At 36.7% G+C, this 13,705-nt stretch overlaps 2 non-coding genes and 1 pseudogene across 2 annotated transcripts; all 3 read left to right on the top strand.

Moving 5' to 3' along the window:
* The first annotated feature begins 6,425 nt into the window (after positions 1–6,425).
* Positions 6,426–8,411, top strand: LOC116802381. Its single transcript, XR_004362723.1, has one exon. It is a non-coding gene; the product is annotated as a small subunit ribosomal RNA (ribosomal RNA).
* Positions 8,412–9,103: 692 nt separating this feature from the next.
* LOC116802366 lies at positions 9,104–9,282 on the top strand (annotated as a pseudogene).
* Positions 9,283–9,674: 392 nt separating this feature from the next.
* Positions 9,675–13,608, top strand: LOC116802357. Its single transcript, XR_004362707.1, has one exon. It is a non-coding gene; the product is annotated as a large subunit ribosomal RNA (ribosomal RNA).
* The last annotated feature ends 97 nt before the right edge of the window (positions 13,609–13,705 follow it).

Here is a 13,705-nt window from a genome sequence, read left to right as displayed (position 1 = left end):
CTGTGTCATCTGGGTGAACATGCGCTCCATCATCCTTTCCATCATTCCTTCCATGCGAGCGAACATCGCTTCTATCTGACCGGAGTGTGGGGTTTCTGTTTGGGTTTGGACTGGGGTTGTGGGATTCTGCGGTGCTGCGTGCACTCCGTTGAGGGCGTCTCGGTAGCTCCTGCCAGAGGTGACGTTTGGTGATGCCACGGGCGGCGCCTTGTTAGCATTAGCGACGGGCCTTGTTTTCGGAGCAGCGAGTGCTTTGGCCCTTTTGTATGCAGGGCATCCCTTGAAAGACGCAGGATGGTCCGCCTGGCAGTGGAAGCAGCACGCTTTGTCGTCCTCCCTCTTCTCACATGCCCTCGATTCGTGAGGGCCTCCACACTTTACACATCGGTATTCCAGAAGCAGTAACGCTGTGTATGACCGAATCCTTGGCACCTGAAGCATTGAGGCACGTCGTTGAACTTCTGCGGCGGTTCAATGGTTACTACCGACCTGCAGATCCGCTTGACTTGGTAGACGTCTTTGTTGTTGCTGGAAGGCTCCAGGTTGGCGAAGAATATTCCCAGCGGTTCTTTAGTTCTTCTGCCAATGGGATTGTGCAGATCTCTAACAGCGTGCCCTTGTCTGCGAAGGTCTTCAATGATTTCCTCACGATCGGTGGAGTGGTGGAGTCCTTTGATGACAACCTTGTATGCACGTTCATCTTTCGGCTGGAAAGTCCGATGCCTCTTGTTTTGGGCCACAAGTTGGAGACGCAGAGCTGTATAGGACTCTTTGTCCGGCATCATGACACGTACGTTGTTGCCATTCACGGTCTTGTAGGTAAAATTGTTCTTCGGGCCTACAAGAGTCGTGATCATCTTGACGAGTGCCGAGATGTTGGTCACATCGGGGATAAAAATCGGAGGTGGCTTGATGGTCTTCGGGGTGGGCTTTGGTTTCTCGGGGGTCTTGGGCTTGGAATCGTCTTTAGGTCCGGGTTCGTCATCAGAGCTCTCTTGGTCGTACTCGTCTTCTTCGGTCGAGAGTAAAGCGAAGGCGTTGTTGGCGAGCTTCTTGCGCAGAGCTGCGCTAGTGCTTGGCTTATCTTCCAGCTCCTCTCCCTGTGCTTTCTTTGCCGGTTTTCGCTTTATCTCGCCCGGCTCTGTATGCGAGGTGCTTCCCTCGCTGCTGGAGCTGCTCTTGCGTGTTCTCAGAGCCTTTTTGCGTGGTGTTGTTCCAAGCTTGTGGGTGCGCGGGGGGGCCTGCCAGTCCATCTTCTCCAAAGTTGATAAGGAGTGAGGAGGGGGGGGGGGGGGGGGAAGCTGGGCACCGTAAGCCGGTGAGCCAGGCAGCACGTGGCTGCTGCTTTGCAATTATACCGCTGCTTCGAGCACTGGGTTTTTTTGCGCTGATAACACGCACACTCGGGTGTGCGATGGTGTTAGTGCGAACTACCGTTAGGTACGTTGGCTGGGCCAATCAAAACGCGCGACAAGATCACGCGACGCGAAGTGGCTGGGCACAAGTAACGGGACTTACAACTGTGAACAATTTGCTAACAATTTGCTAACAATTTGCTGTCGATCCGCAGGCACGTCTGCACTCGTCGAGTGTTCGATCGCGACTGATCAATTTAGTGACGCATATGATATTGTCCTATCATATAATTTTGATATAAAGACTTTAAAGAATTGTATCAAGTTGCCAAACACCTCGTCATCAATTTAGTGACGCATATGATATTGTCCCTATCATATAATTAATATAAGACTTTAATGAATTGTGTCAAGTTGCCAAACACCTCGTCATCAATTTAGTGACGCATATGATATTGTCCTTATCATATAATTTTTGATATAAAGACTTAAAGAATTGATCAAGTTGCCAAACACCTCGTCATCAATTTAGTGACGCATATGATATTGTCTATCATATAATTAATATAAAGACTTTAATGGATTGTGTCAAGTTGCCAAACACCTCGTCATCAATTTAGTGACGCATATGATATTGTCCCTATCATATAATTAATATAAAGACTTTAATGAATTGTGTCAAGTTGCCAAACACCTCGTCATCAATTTAGTGACGCATATGATATTGTCCTTATCATATAATTTTTGATATAAGACTTTAAAGAATTGTATCAAGTTGCCAAACACCTCGTCATCAATTTAGTGACGCATATGATATTGTCCCTATCATATAATTAATATAAAGACTTAATGGATTGTGTCAAGTTGCCAAACACCTCGTCATCAATTTAGTGACGCATATGATATTGTCCTTATCATATAATTTTTGATATAAAGACTTTAAAGAATTGTATCAAGTTGCCAAACACCTCGTCATCAATTTAGTGACGCATATGATATTGTCCCTATCATATAATTAATATACAGACTTTAATGAATTGTGTCAAGTTGCCAAACACCTCGTCATCAATTTAGTGACGCATATGATATTGTCCCTATCATATAATTTTTGATATATAGACTTTAAAGAATTGTATCAAGTTGCCAAACACCTCGTCATCAATTTAGTGACGCATATGATATTGTCCCTATCATATAATTAATATAAAGACTTTAATGGATTGTGTCAAGTTGCCAAACACCTCGTCATCAATTTAGTGACGCATATGATATTGTCCTTATTATATAATTTTTGATATAAAGACTTTAAAGAATTGTATCAAGTTGCCAAACACCTCGTCATCAATTTAGTGACGCATATGATATTGTCCTATCATATAATTAATATACAGACTCTAATGAATTGTGTCAAGTTGCCAAACACCTCGTCATCATTTAGTGACGCATATGATATTGTCCCTATCATATAATTTTTGATATAAAGACTTTAAAGAATTGTATCAAGTTGCCAAACACCTCGTCATCAATTTAGTGACGCATATGATATTGTCCCTTTCATATAATTAATATAAAGACTTTAATGGATTGTGTCAAGTTGCCAAACACCTCGTCATCAACTACTATATTATGGTTGCGCCGACCTCTCATATTGTATTCTCTTATGTGTTCATAGGATTTTTGACAATTATACGAGTAAATTAAATAATATACATATGAAAATGATTAATTATTATATGTATAAGGGAAAAAATGATGAAATATTCCCATATTATCTTAGTATTATAGAGGAAAGACCGTTGCCGACCTCTGATATTGTTCAAACTTATGTATTTATATGATTTTGGCAATTATATGAGTAAATTAAAAAATATACATATGAAAATGGTTAATTATTATATGTATATGGGAAAAATGCTAAGATATTCCCATATTCTCTTAGTATTATAGAGAAAAGCCATTTAAGTGAGAGGGTATAGTAGTGTAAACGACCGGAATTACGACAGAGGGTTCAAAAACTACTATAGGTAGGCAGTGGTTGCCGACCTCTCATATTGTTCAAAACTTATGTATTCATATGATTTTGGCAATTGTATGAGTAAATTAAATAATATACATATGAAAATGATTAATTATTATATGTATAAGGGAAAAAATGCTGAAATATTCCCACATTCTCTTAGTATTATAGAGAAAATCCATTATAGTGAGAGGGTATAGTAGTGTAAACGACCGGAATTACGACAGAGGGTTCAAAAACTACTATAGGTAGGCAGTGGTTGCCGACCTCTCATATTGTTCAAAACTTATGTATTCATATGAATTTGGCAATTATATGAGTAAATTAAATAATATACATATGAAAATGATTAATTATTATATGTATAAGGGAAAAAATGCTGAAATATTCCCACATTCTCTTAGTATTATAGAGAAAATCCATTATAGTGAGAGGGTATAGTAGTGTAAACGACCGGAATTACGACAGAGGGTTCAAAAACTACTATAGGTAGGCAGTGGTTGCCGACCTCTCATATTGTTCAAAACTTATGTATTCATATGATTTTGGCAATTATATGATTAAATTAAATAATATACATATGAAAATGGTTAATTATTATATGTATATGGGAAAAAATGCAGAGATATTCCCATATTCTCTTAGTATTATAGAGAAAAGCCATTTAAGTGAGAGGGTATAGTAGTGTAAACGACCGGAATTACGACAGAGGGTTCAAAAACTACTATAGGTAGGCAGTGGTTGCCGACCTCTCATATTGTTCAAAACTTATGTATTCATATGATTTTGGCAATTGTATGAGTAAATTAAATAATATACATACGAAAATGATTAATTATTATATGTATATGGGAAAAAATGCAGAGATATTCCCATATTCTCTTAGTATTATAGAGAAAAGCCATTTAAGTGAGAGGGTATAGTAGTGTAAACCACCGGAATTACGACAGAGGGTTCAAAAACTACTATAGGTAGGCAGTGGTTGCCGACCTCTCATATTGTTCAAAACTTATGTATTCATATGATTTTGGCAATTGTATGAGTAAATTAAATAATATACATATGAAAATGATTAATTATTATATGTATAAGGAAAAATGCTGAAATATTCCACATTCTCTTAGTATTATAGAGAAAATCCATTATAGTGAGAGGGTATAGTAGTGTAAACGACCGGAATTACGACAGAGGGTTCAAAAACTACTATAGGTAGGCAGTGGTTGCCGACCTCTCATATTGTTCAAAACTTATGTATTCATATGATTTTGGCAATTATATGATTAAATTAAATAATATACATATGAAAATGGTTAATTATTATATGTATATGGGAAAAAATGCTGAGATATTCCCATATTCTCTTAGTATTATAGAGAAAAGCCATTTAAGTGAGAGGGTATAGTAGTGTAAACGACCGGAATTACGACAGAGGGTTCAAAAACTACTATAGGTAGGCAGTGGTTGCCGACCTCTCATATTGTTCAAAACTTATGTATTCATATGATTTTGGCAATTGTATGAGTAAATTAAATAATATACATATGAAAATGATTAATTATTATATGTATAAGGGAAAAAATGCTGAAATATTCCACATTCTCTTAGTATTATAGAGAAAATCCATTATAGTGAGAGGGTATAGTAGTGTAAACGACCGGAATTACGACAGAGGGTTCAAAACTACTATAGGTAGGCAGTGGTTGCCGACTCTCATATTGTTCAAAACTTATGTATTCATATGATTTTGGCAATTATATGATTAAATTAAATAATATACATATGAAATGGTTAATTATTATATGTATATGGGAAAATGCTGAGATATTCCCATATTCTCTTAGTATTATAGAGAAAAGCCATTATAGTGAGAGGGTATAGTAGTGTAAACGACCGGAATTACGACAGAGGGTTCAAAAACTACTATAGGTAGGCAGTGGTTGCCGACCTCTCATATTGTTCAAAACTTATGTATTCATATGAATTTGGCAATTATATGAGTAAATTAAATAATAAACATATAAAAATTAATATTTATTATATGTATAAAAAAAAAATAATCATATTATATATGAATATGGAAAAAAAATGAAATGTTCCTATAATCTCTTAATATATAAGAGAATAGACGTATGTTGGGTGGCAAACGGAATTGAAAATACCGCTTTGAGGACAGCGGGTTCAAAACTACTATAGGTAGGCAGTGGTTGCCGACCTCCCGCATTATTCGAAATATTTATTTCGGATTATGTTTATATTGGTTACATAAAATAAAGTATATTATTATCCGTACAAATTTGTTTCTCAGTTCTATAGAACACGGGACTTGGCTCCGCGGATAATAGGAATATACGCTTTTTAGATAATATCGTTGAAACAAAAGTCAAGTTTCTATTATATATAGAATAACAAATCGTTTCCATATATTATCGTTAATTTTTGGAGGCAGGCAAATATTAATTTATTACCTGCCGTATAGTTGGATTATTATATCGTTACGGTATAATACAAATATGGATTCTTATGAAAGAAATATAAAATTATATATTAAATGTGGAAATATTATCATATGCGCTTGGTTTTATGTTATATATTACCAGAGAGATATATGAAAAGAGATAAATTTTAAATTTATCTTCAAAATGCAAATGATTTAACTTAATATTTATATTGGTTAAACAAAAATTGTACATGTGTGGATACAATATTATGTATGTTGGAAATAAAATGATATTTTATAATGAAATATGTATATATAAAAAGATAAAATTATAGAAACATATATATTACAATAATTATATGAAATTCTTGTTATATTGGTAAAACAAGTATAAATTAAAAATGAAAATATGGATTACGAATGCTATATAAAATGGCCGTAATCGAATAGATTTTTTACTTATATTTATATATTTAAAATTTTACCCAAAGGCGAAATATTGAATTTTATTCAATATAATAAAATCATGGAATTATATAAAGTGAAAAATCTATATATCTATTATATTGCTTATTTCGATTCAAAAAATATGAATGGAATATGAAGGAAAAACATTATTCTGGTTGATCCTGCCAGTAGTTATATGCTTGTCTCAAAGATTAAGCCATGCATGTCTAAGTACACACGAATTAAAAGTGAAACGCAAAGGCTCATTATATCAGTTATGGTTCCTTAGATCGTTAACAGTTACTTGGATAACTGTGGTAATTCTAGAGCTAATACATGCAATTAAAACATGAACCTTATGGGACATGTGCTTTTATTAGGCTAAAACCAAGCGATCGCAAGATCGTTATATTGGTTGAACTCTAGATAACATGCAGATCGTATGGTCTTGTACCGACGACAGATCTTTCAAATGTCTGCCCTATCAACTTTTGATGGTAGTATCTAGGACTACCATGGTTGCAACGGGTAACGGGGAATCAGGGTTCGATTCCGGAGAGGGAGCCTGAGAAACGGCTACCACATCTAAGGAAGGCAGCAGGCGCGTAAATTACCCACTCCCAGCTCGGGGAGGTAGTGACGAAAATAACAATACAGGACTCATATCCGAGGCCCTGTAATTGGAATGAGTACACTTTAAATCCTTTAACAAGGACCAATTGGAGGCAAGTCTGGTGCCAGCAGCCGCGGTAATTCCAGCTCCAATAGCGTATATTAAAGTTGTTGCGGTTAAACGTTCGTAGTTGAACTTGTGCTTCATACGGGTAGTACAACTTACAATTGTGGTTAGTACTATACCTTTATGTATGTAAGCGTATTACCGGTGGAGTTCTTATATGTGATTAATACTTGTATTTTTTCATATGTTCCTCCTATTTAAAAACCTGCACTAGTGCTCTTAAACGAGTGTTATTGTGGGCCGGTACTATTACTTTGAACAAATTAGAGTGCTTAAAGCAGGCTTCAAATGCCTGAATATTCTGTGCATGGGATAATGAAATAAGACCTCTGTTCTGCTTTCATTGGTTTTCAGATCAAGAGGTAATGATTAATAGAAGCAGTTTGGGGGCATTAGTATTACGACGCGAGAGGTGAAATTCTTGGACCGTCGTAGACTAACTTAAGCGAAAGCATTTGCCAAAGATGTTTTCATTAATCAAGAACGAAAGTTAGAGGTTCGAAGGCGATCAGATACCGCCCTAGTTCTAACCATAAACGATGCCAGCTAGCAATTGGGTGTAGCTACTTTTATGGCTCTCTCAGTCGCTTCCCGGGAAACCAAAGCTTTTGGGCTCCGGGGGAAGTATGGTTGCAAAGCTGAAACTTAAAGGAATTGACGGAAGGGCACCACCAGGAGTGGAGCCTGCGGCTTAATTTGACTCAACACGGGAAAACTTACCAGGTCCGAACATAAGTGTGTAAGACAGATTGATAGCTCTTTCTCGAATCTATGGGTGGTGGTGCATGGCCGTTCTTAGTTCGTGGAGTGATTTGTCTGGTTAATTCCGATAACGAACGAGACTCAAATATATTAAATAGATATCTTCAGGATTATGGTGCTGAAGCTTATGTAGCCTTCATTCATGGTGGCAGTAAAATGTTTATTGTGTTTGAATGTGTTTATGTAAGTGGAGCCGGTACCTGTTGGTTTGTCCATTATAAGGACACTAGCTTCTTAAATGGACAAATTGCGTCTAGCATAATGAGATTGAGCAATAACAGGTCTGTGATGCCCCTTAGATGTCCTGGGCTGCACGCGCGCTACAATGAAAGTATCAACGTGTATTTCCTAGACCGAGAGGTCCGGGTAAACCGCTGAACCACTTTCATGCTTGGGATTGTGAACTGAAACTGTTCACATGAACTTGGAATTCCCAGTAAGTGTGAGTCATTAACTCGCATTGATTACGTCCCTGCCCTTTGTACACACCGCCCGTCGCTACTACCGATTGAATTATTTAGTGAGGTCTCGGACGTGATCACTGTGACGCCTTGCGTGTTACGGTTGTTTCGCAAAGTTGACCGAACTTGATTATTTAGAGGAAGTAAAAGTCGTAACAAGGTTTCCGTAGGTGAACCTGCGGAAGGATCATTATTGTATAATATCCTTATCGTTAATAAATATTTGTTATAATACAAATAAATACAATTTACCAAAATAAAAATATTACAAAATGATATTCCACGGAATCAAAAGTTAAAGTCAAAATAAAATGAAGATGGCTTTTATTTTATATGTGGGGCTTGGCAACCTCAATAAAAAGACTTTAACATTATTAATGTTGCTGTGCGTATTTGTGGCAGTACTTACTACAACAACGGCGTTTCCTATAAAAACAAATTCTCGAAAATGGAAATCGAAGAAACTAAACTAAATTCGAAGTAGAAGTCGAATTAAAATAAAAATAATTTTGAATGTGTGGTAATCAAAATAAGTGTGTGTGTATATGGACCATAATATACACGCGTTGCGAATATGTATTGTTCATCTATGTTATGAGCATACGTTGGCTAATGCAACAACCTAAAATATACAATGTTTGTACCTGTCATCCCATCAGGTTAATGTTTTTATATAAATTTTGCAGTATGTGTCACCCAAAATAGCAAACCATAACCAGATTATTATGATACATAATGCTTATATGAAACTAAGACATTTCGCAACATTTATTTTAGGTATAAAAATAAATTTATTGAAGGAATTGATATATGCCAGTAAAATGGTGTATTTTTAATTTCTTTCAATAAAAACAATATTTGACATTATATAAAATTGAATTATAAAACTCTAAGCGGTGGATCACTCGGCTCATGGGTCGATGAAGAACGCAAGCAACTGTGCGTCATCGTGTGAACTGCAGGACACATGAACATCGACATTTTGAACGCATATCGCAGTCCATGCTGTTATGTACTTTAATTAATTTTATAGTGCTGCTTGGACTACATATGGTTGAGGGTTGTAAGACTATGCTAATTAAGTTGTTTATAAATTTTTTATAAGCATATGGTATATTATTGGATTAAATAATGATTTTATTCATAATATTAAAAAAGAAATGAAAAACATTATCTCACATTTGAATGTGAAAACGAAGAGAAATATTTTCTTTTTCAATCAAATAATACTGAGAAATGTCTAGCATAAAAATTGAAATATTTTTCATCTAGAATTGTCTCTTATTATGATTCGGAAAAAGAAAAATCTTGGTTTTGTTATTATTCTTCGTTGGTTCGTTAAATGGATAAAAATGACTTTGCTTACAAGAACTATTGGAACTATTTATAACGAATTTAATTGATTGTTTTTATCATTTATATATAAAGAATTTATGGCAAAATATAGTTATATATACAACCTCAACTCATATGGGACTACCCCCTGAATTTAAGCATATTAATTAGGGGAGGAAAAGAAACTAACAAGGATTTTCTTAGTAGCGGGCGAGCGAAAAGAAACAGTTCAGCACCTAAGTCACTTTGTCTATATGGCAAATGTGAGATGCAGTGTATGGAGCGTCAATATTCTAGTATGAGAAATTAATGATTTAAGTCCTTCTTAAATGAGGCCATTTACCCATAGAGGGTGCCAGGCCGTATAACGTTAATGATTGCTAGAGTGATGTTTCCAAGAGTCGTGTTGCTTGATAGTGCAGCACTAAAGTGGGTGGTAAACTCCATCTAAAACTAAATATAACCATGGAGACCGGATAGTGAAACAAGTACCGTGAGGGAAAGTTGAAAAGAACTCTGAATAGAGAGTTAAACAGTACGTGAAACTGCTTAGAGGTTAAGCCGATAACCTGAATATCGTTATGGAAATTCATCATTAAAATTGTAATATTTAAATAATATTATTAAGAATAATGTGCATTTTTTCCATATAAGGACATTGTAATCTATTAGCATATCCCAAATTTATCATAAAATATAACTTATAGTTTATTCCAATTAAATTGCTTGCATTTTAACACAGAATAAATGTTATTAATTTGATAAAGTGCTGATAGATTTATATTATTAAGAGCGTTAATTTTTCGGAATTATATAATGGCATAATTATCATTGATTTTTGTGTTTATTATATGCTCTTGTATGATTAACAATGCGAAAGATTCAGGATACCTTCGGGACCCGTCTTGAAACCGGACCAAGGAGTCTAACATATGTGCAAGTTATTGGGATGTAAACCTAATAGCGTAATTAACTTGACTAATAATGGGATTAGTTTTTTAGCTATTTATAGCTAATTAACACAATCCCGGGGCGTTCTATATAGTTATGTATAATGTATATTATATTATTTATGCCTCTAACTGGAACGTACCTTGAGCATATATGCTGTGACCCGAAAGATGGTGAACTATACTTGATCAGGTTGAAGTCAGGGGAAACCCTGATGGAAGACCGAAACAGTTCTGACGTGCAAATCGATTGTCAGAATTGAGTATAGGGGCGAAAGACCAATCGAACCATCTAGTAGCTGGTTCTTCGAAGTTTCCCTCAGGATAGCTGGTGCATTTAAATATTATATAAATAATCTTATCTGGTAAAGCGAATGATTAGAGGCCTTAGGTGAAACGATCTTAACCTATTCTCAAACTTTAAATGGGTAAGAACTTAACTTTCTTGATATGAAGTTCAAGGTTATGATATAATGTGCCCAGTGGGCCACTTTTGGTAGCAGAACTGGCGCTGTGGGATGAACCAAACGTAATGTTACGGTGCCAAATTAACAACTCATGCAGATACCATGAAGGCGTTGGTTGCTTAAAACAGCAGGACGGTGATCATGGAAGTCGAAATCCGCTAAGGAGTGTGTAACAACTCACCTGCCGAAGCAACTAGCCCTTAAAATGGATGGCGCTTAAGTTGTATACCTATACATTACCGCTAAAGTAGATGATTTATATTACTTGTGATATAAATTTTGAAACTTTAGTGAGTAGGAAGGTACATGGTATGCGTAGAAGTGTTTGGCGTAAGCCTGCTGGAGCTGCCATTGGTACAGATCTTGGTGGTAGTAGCAATAATCGAATGAGACCTTGGAGGACTGAAGTGGAGAAGGGTTTCGTTGTGAACAGTGGTTGATCAGAGTTAGTCGGTCTAAGTTCAAGGCGAAAGCCGAAAATTTTCAAGTAAAACAAAAATGCCTAACTATATAAACAAAGCGAATAAAACACTTGATAATTTTGAACGAAAGGGAATACGGTTCCAATTCCGTAACCTGTTGAGTATCGTTTGTTATTAAATATGGGCCTCGTGCTCATCCTGGCAACAGGAACGACCATAAAGAAGCCGTCGAGAGATATCGGAAGAGTTTCTTTTCTGTTTTATAGCCGTACTACCATGGAAGTCTTTCGCAGAGAGATATGGTAGATGGGCTAGAAGAGCATGACATATACTGTTGTGTCGATATTTTCTCCTCGGACCTTGAAAATTTATGGTGGGGACACGCAAACTTCTCAACAGGCCGTACCAATATCCGCAGCTGGTCTCCAAGGTGAAGAGTCTCTAGTCGATAGAATAATGTAGGTAAGGGAAGTCGGCAAATTAGATCCGTAAACTTCGGGATAAGGATTGGCTCTGAAGATTGAGATAGTCGGGCTTGATTGGGAAACAATAACATGGTTTATGTGCTCGTTCTGGGTAAATAGAGTTTCTAGGATTTATGTTAGTTACTTGTTCCCCGGATAGTTTAGTTACGTAGCCAATTGTGAGACTTTCTTGCTAAAATTTTTAAGATACTATTTGGGTAAACCAATTAGTTCTTATCAATTATAACGATTATCAATTAACAATCAATTCAGAACTGGCACGGACTTGGGGAATCCGACTGTCTAATTAAAACAAAGCATTGTGATGGCCCTAGCGGGGTGTTGACACAATGTGATATTTCTGCCCAGTGTCTGATGTCAAAGTGAAGAAATTCAGTAGCGGCGGTCAACGGCGGAGTACTATGACTCTCTTAATAGCCAAATGCCTCGTCATCTAATTTAGTGACGCGCATGAATGGATTACGAGATTCCTACTGTCCCTATCTACTATCTAGCGAAACCACAGCCAAGGGAACGGGCTTGGAATAATTAGCGGGGAAAGAAGACCCTTTTGAGCTTGACTCTAATCTGGCAGTGTAAGGAGACATAAGAGGTGTAGAATAAGTGGGAGATATTAGACCTCGGTTTGGTATCGTCAATGAAATACCACTACTCTTATTGTTTCCTTACTTACTTGATTAAATGGAACGTGTATCATTTCCTAGCCATTATACGGATATATTTATTATATCTTATGGTATTGGGTTTTGATGCAAGCTTCTTGATCAAAGTATCACGAGTTTGTTATATAATCGCAAACAAATTCTTTAATAAAACGATGCATTTATGTATTTTTGATTTGAAAATTTGGTATAACTCCAATTACTCAGGTATGATCCAATTCAAGGACATTGCCAGGTAGGGAGTTTGACTGGGGCGGTACATCTCTCAAATAATAACGGAGGTGTCCCAAGGCCAGCTCAGTGCGGACAGAAACCACACATAGAGCAAAAGGGCAAATGCTGACTTGATCTCGGTGTTCAGTACACACAGGGACAGCAAAAGCTCGGCCTATCGATCCTTTTGGTTTTAAAGAGTTTTTAACAAGAGGTGTCAGAAAAGTTACCATAGGGATAACTGGCTTGTGGCGGCCAAGCGTTCATAGCGACGTCGCTTTTTGATCCTTCGATGTCGGCTCTTCCTATCATTGTGAAGCAAAATTCACCAAGCGTTGGATTGTTCACCCATGCAAGGGAACGTGAGCTGGGTTTAGACCGTCGTGAGACAGGTTAGTTTTACCCTACTAATGACAAAACGTTGTTGCGACAGCATTCCTGCGTAGTACGAGAGGAACCGCAGGTACGGACCAATGGCACAATACTTGTTCGAGCGAACATGGTATGACGCTACGTCCGTTGGATTATGCCTGAACGCCTCTAAGGTCGTATCCGTGTGGACTGCAATGATAAATAAGGGGCAATTTGCATTGGTATGGCTTCTAAAACCATTTAAAGTTTATAATTTATTTTATAAACGACAATGGATGTGATGCCAATGTAATTTGTAACATAGTAAATTAGGAGATTTCGATCACCTGATGCCGCGCTAGTTACATATAAAAGCATTATTTAATACAATGACAAAGCCTAGAATCAATTGTAAACGACTTTTGTAACAGGCAAGGTGTTGTAAGTGGTTGAGCAGCTGCCATACTGCGATCCACTGAAGCTTATCCTTTGCTTGATGATTCGATAAATAAATGATTTTTTCCTGTAGCCAAACACCTCGTCATCAATTTAGTGACGCATATGATATTGTCCCTATCATATAATTAATATAAAGACTTAAT

Source organism: Drosophila sechellia, chromosome X, assembly GCF_004382195.2.
Source record: "Drosophila sechellia strain sech25 chromosome X, ASM438219v1, whole genome shotgun sequence".
NCBI lineage: Eukaryota > Metazoa > Arthropoda > Insecta > Diptera > Drosophilidae > Drosophila > Drosophila sechellia.
This window is presented reverse-complemented; position numbering and strand designations above follow the sequence as displayed.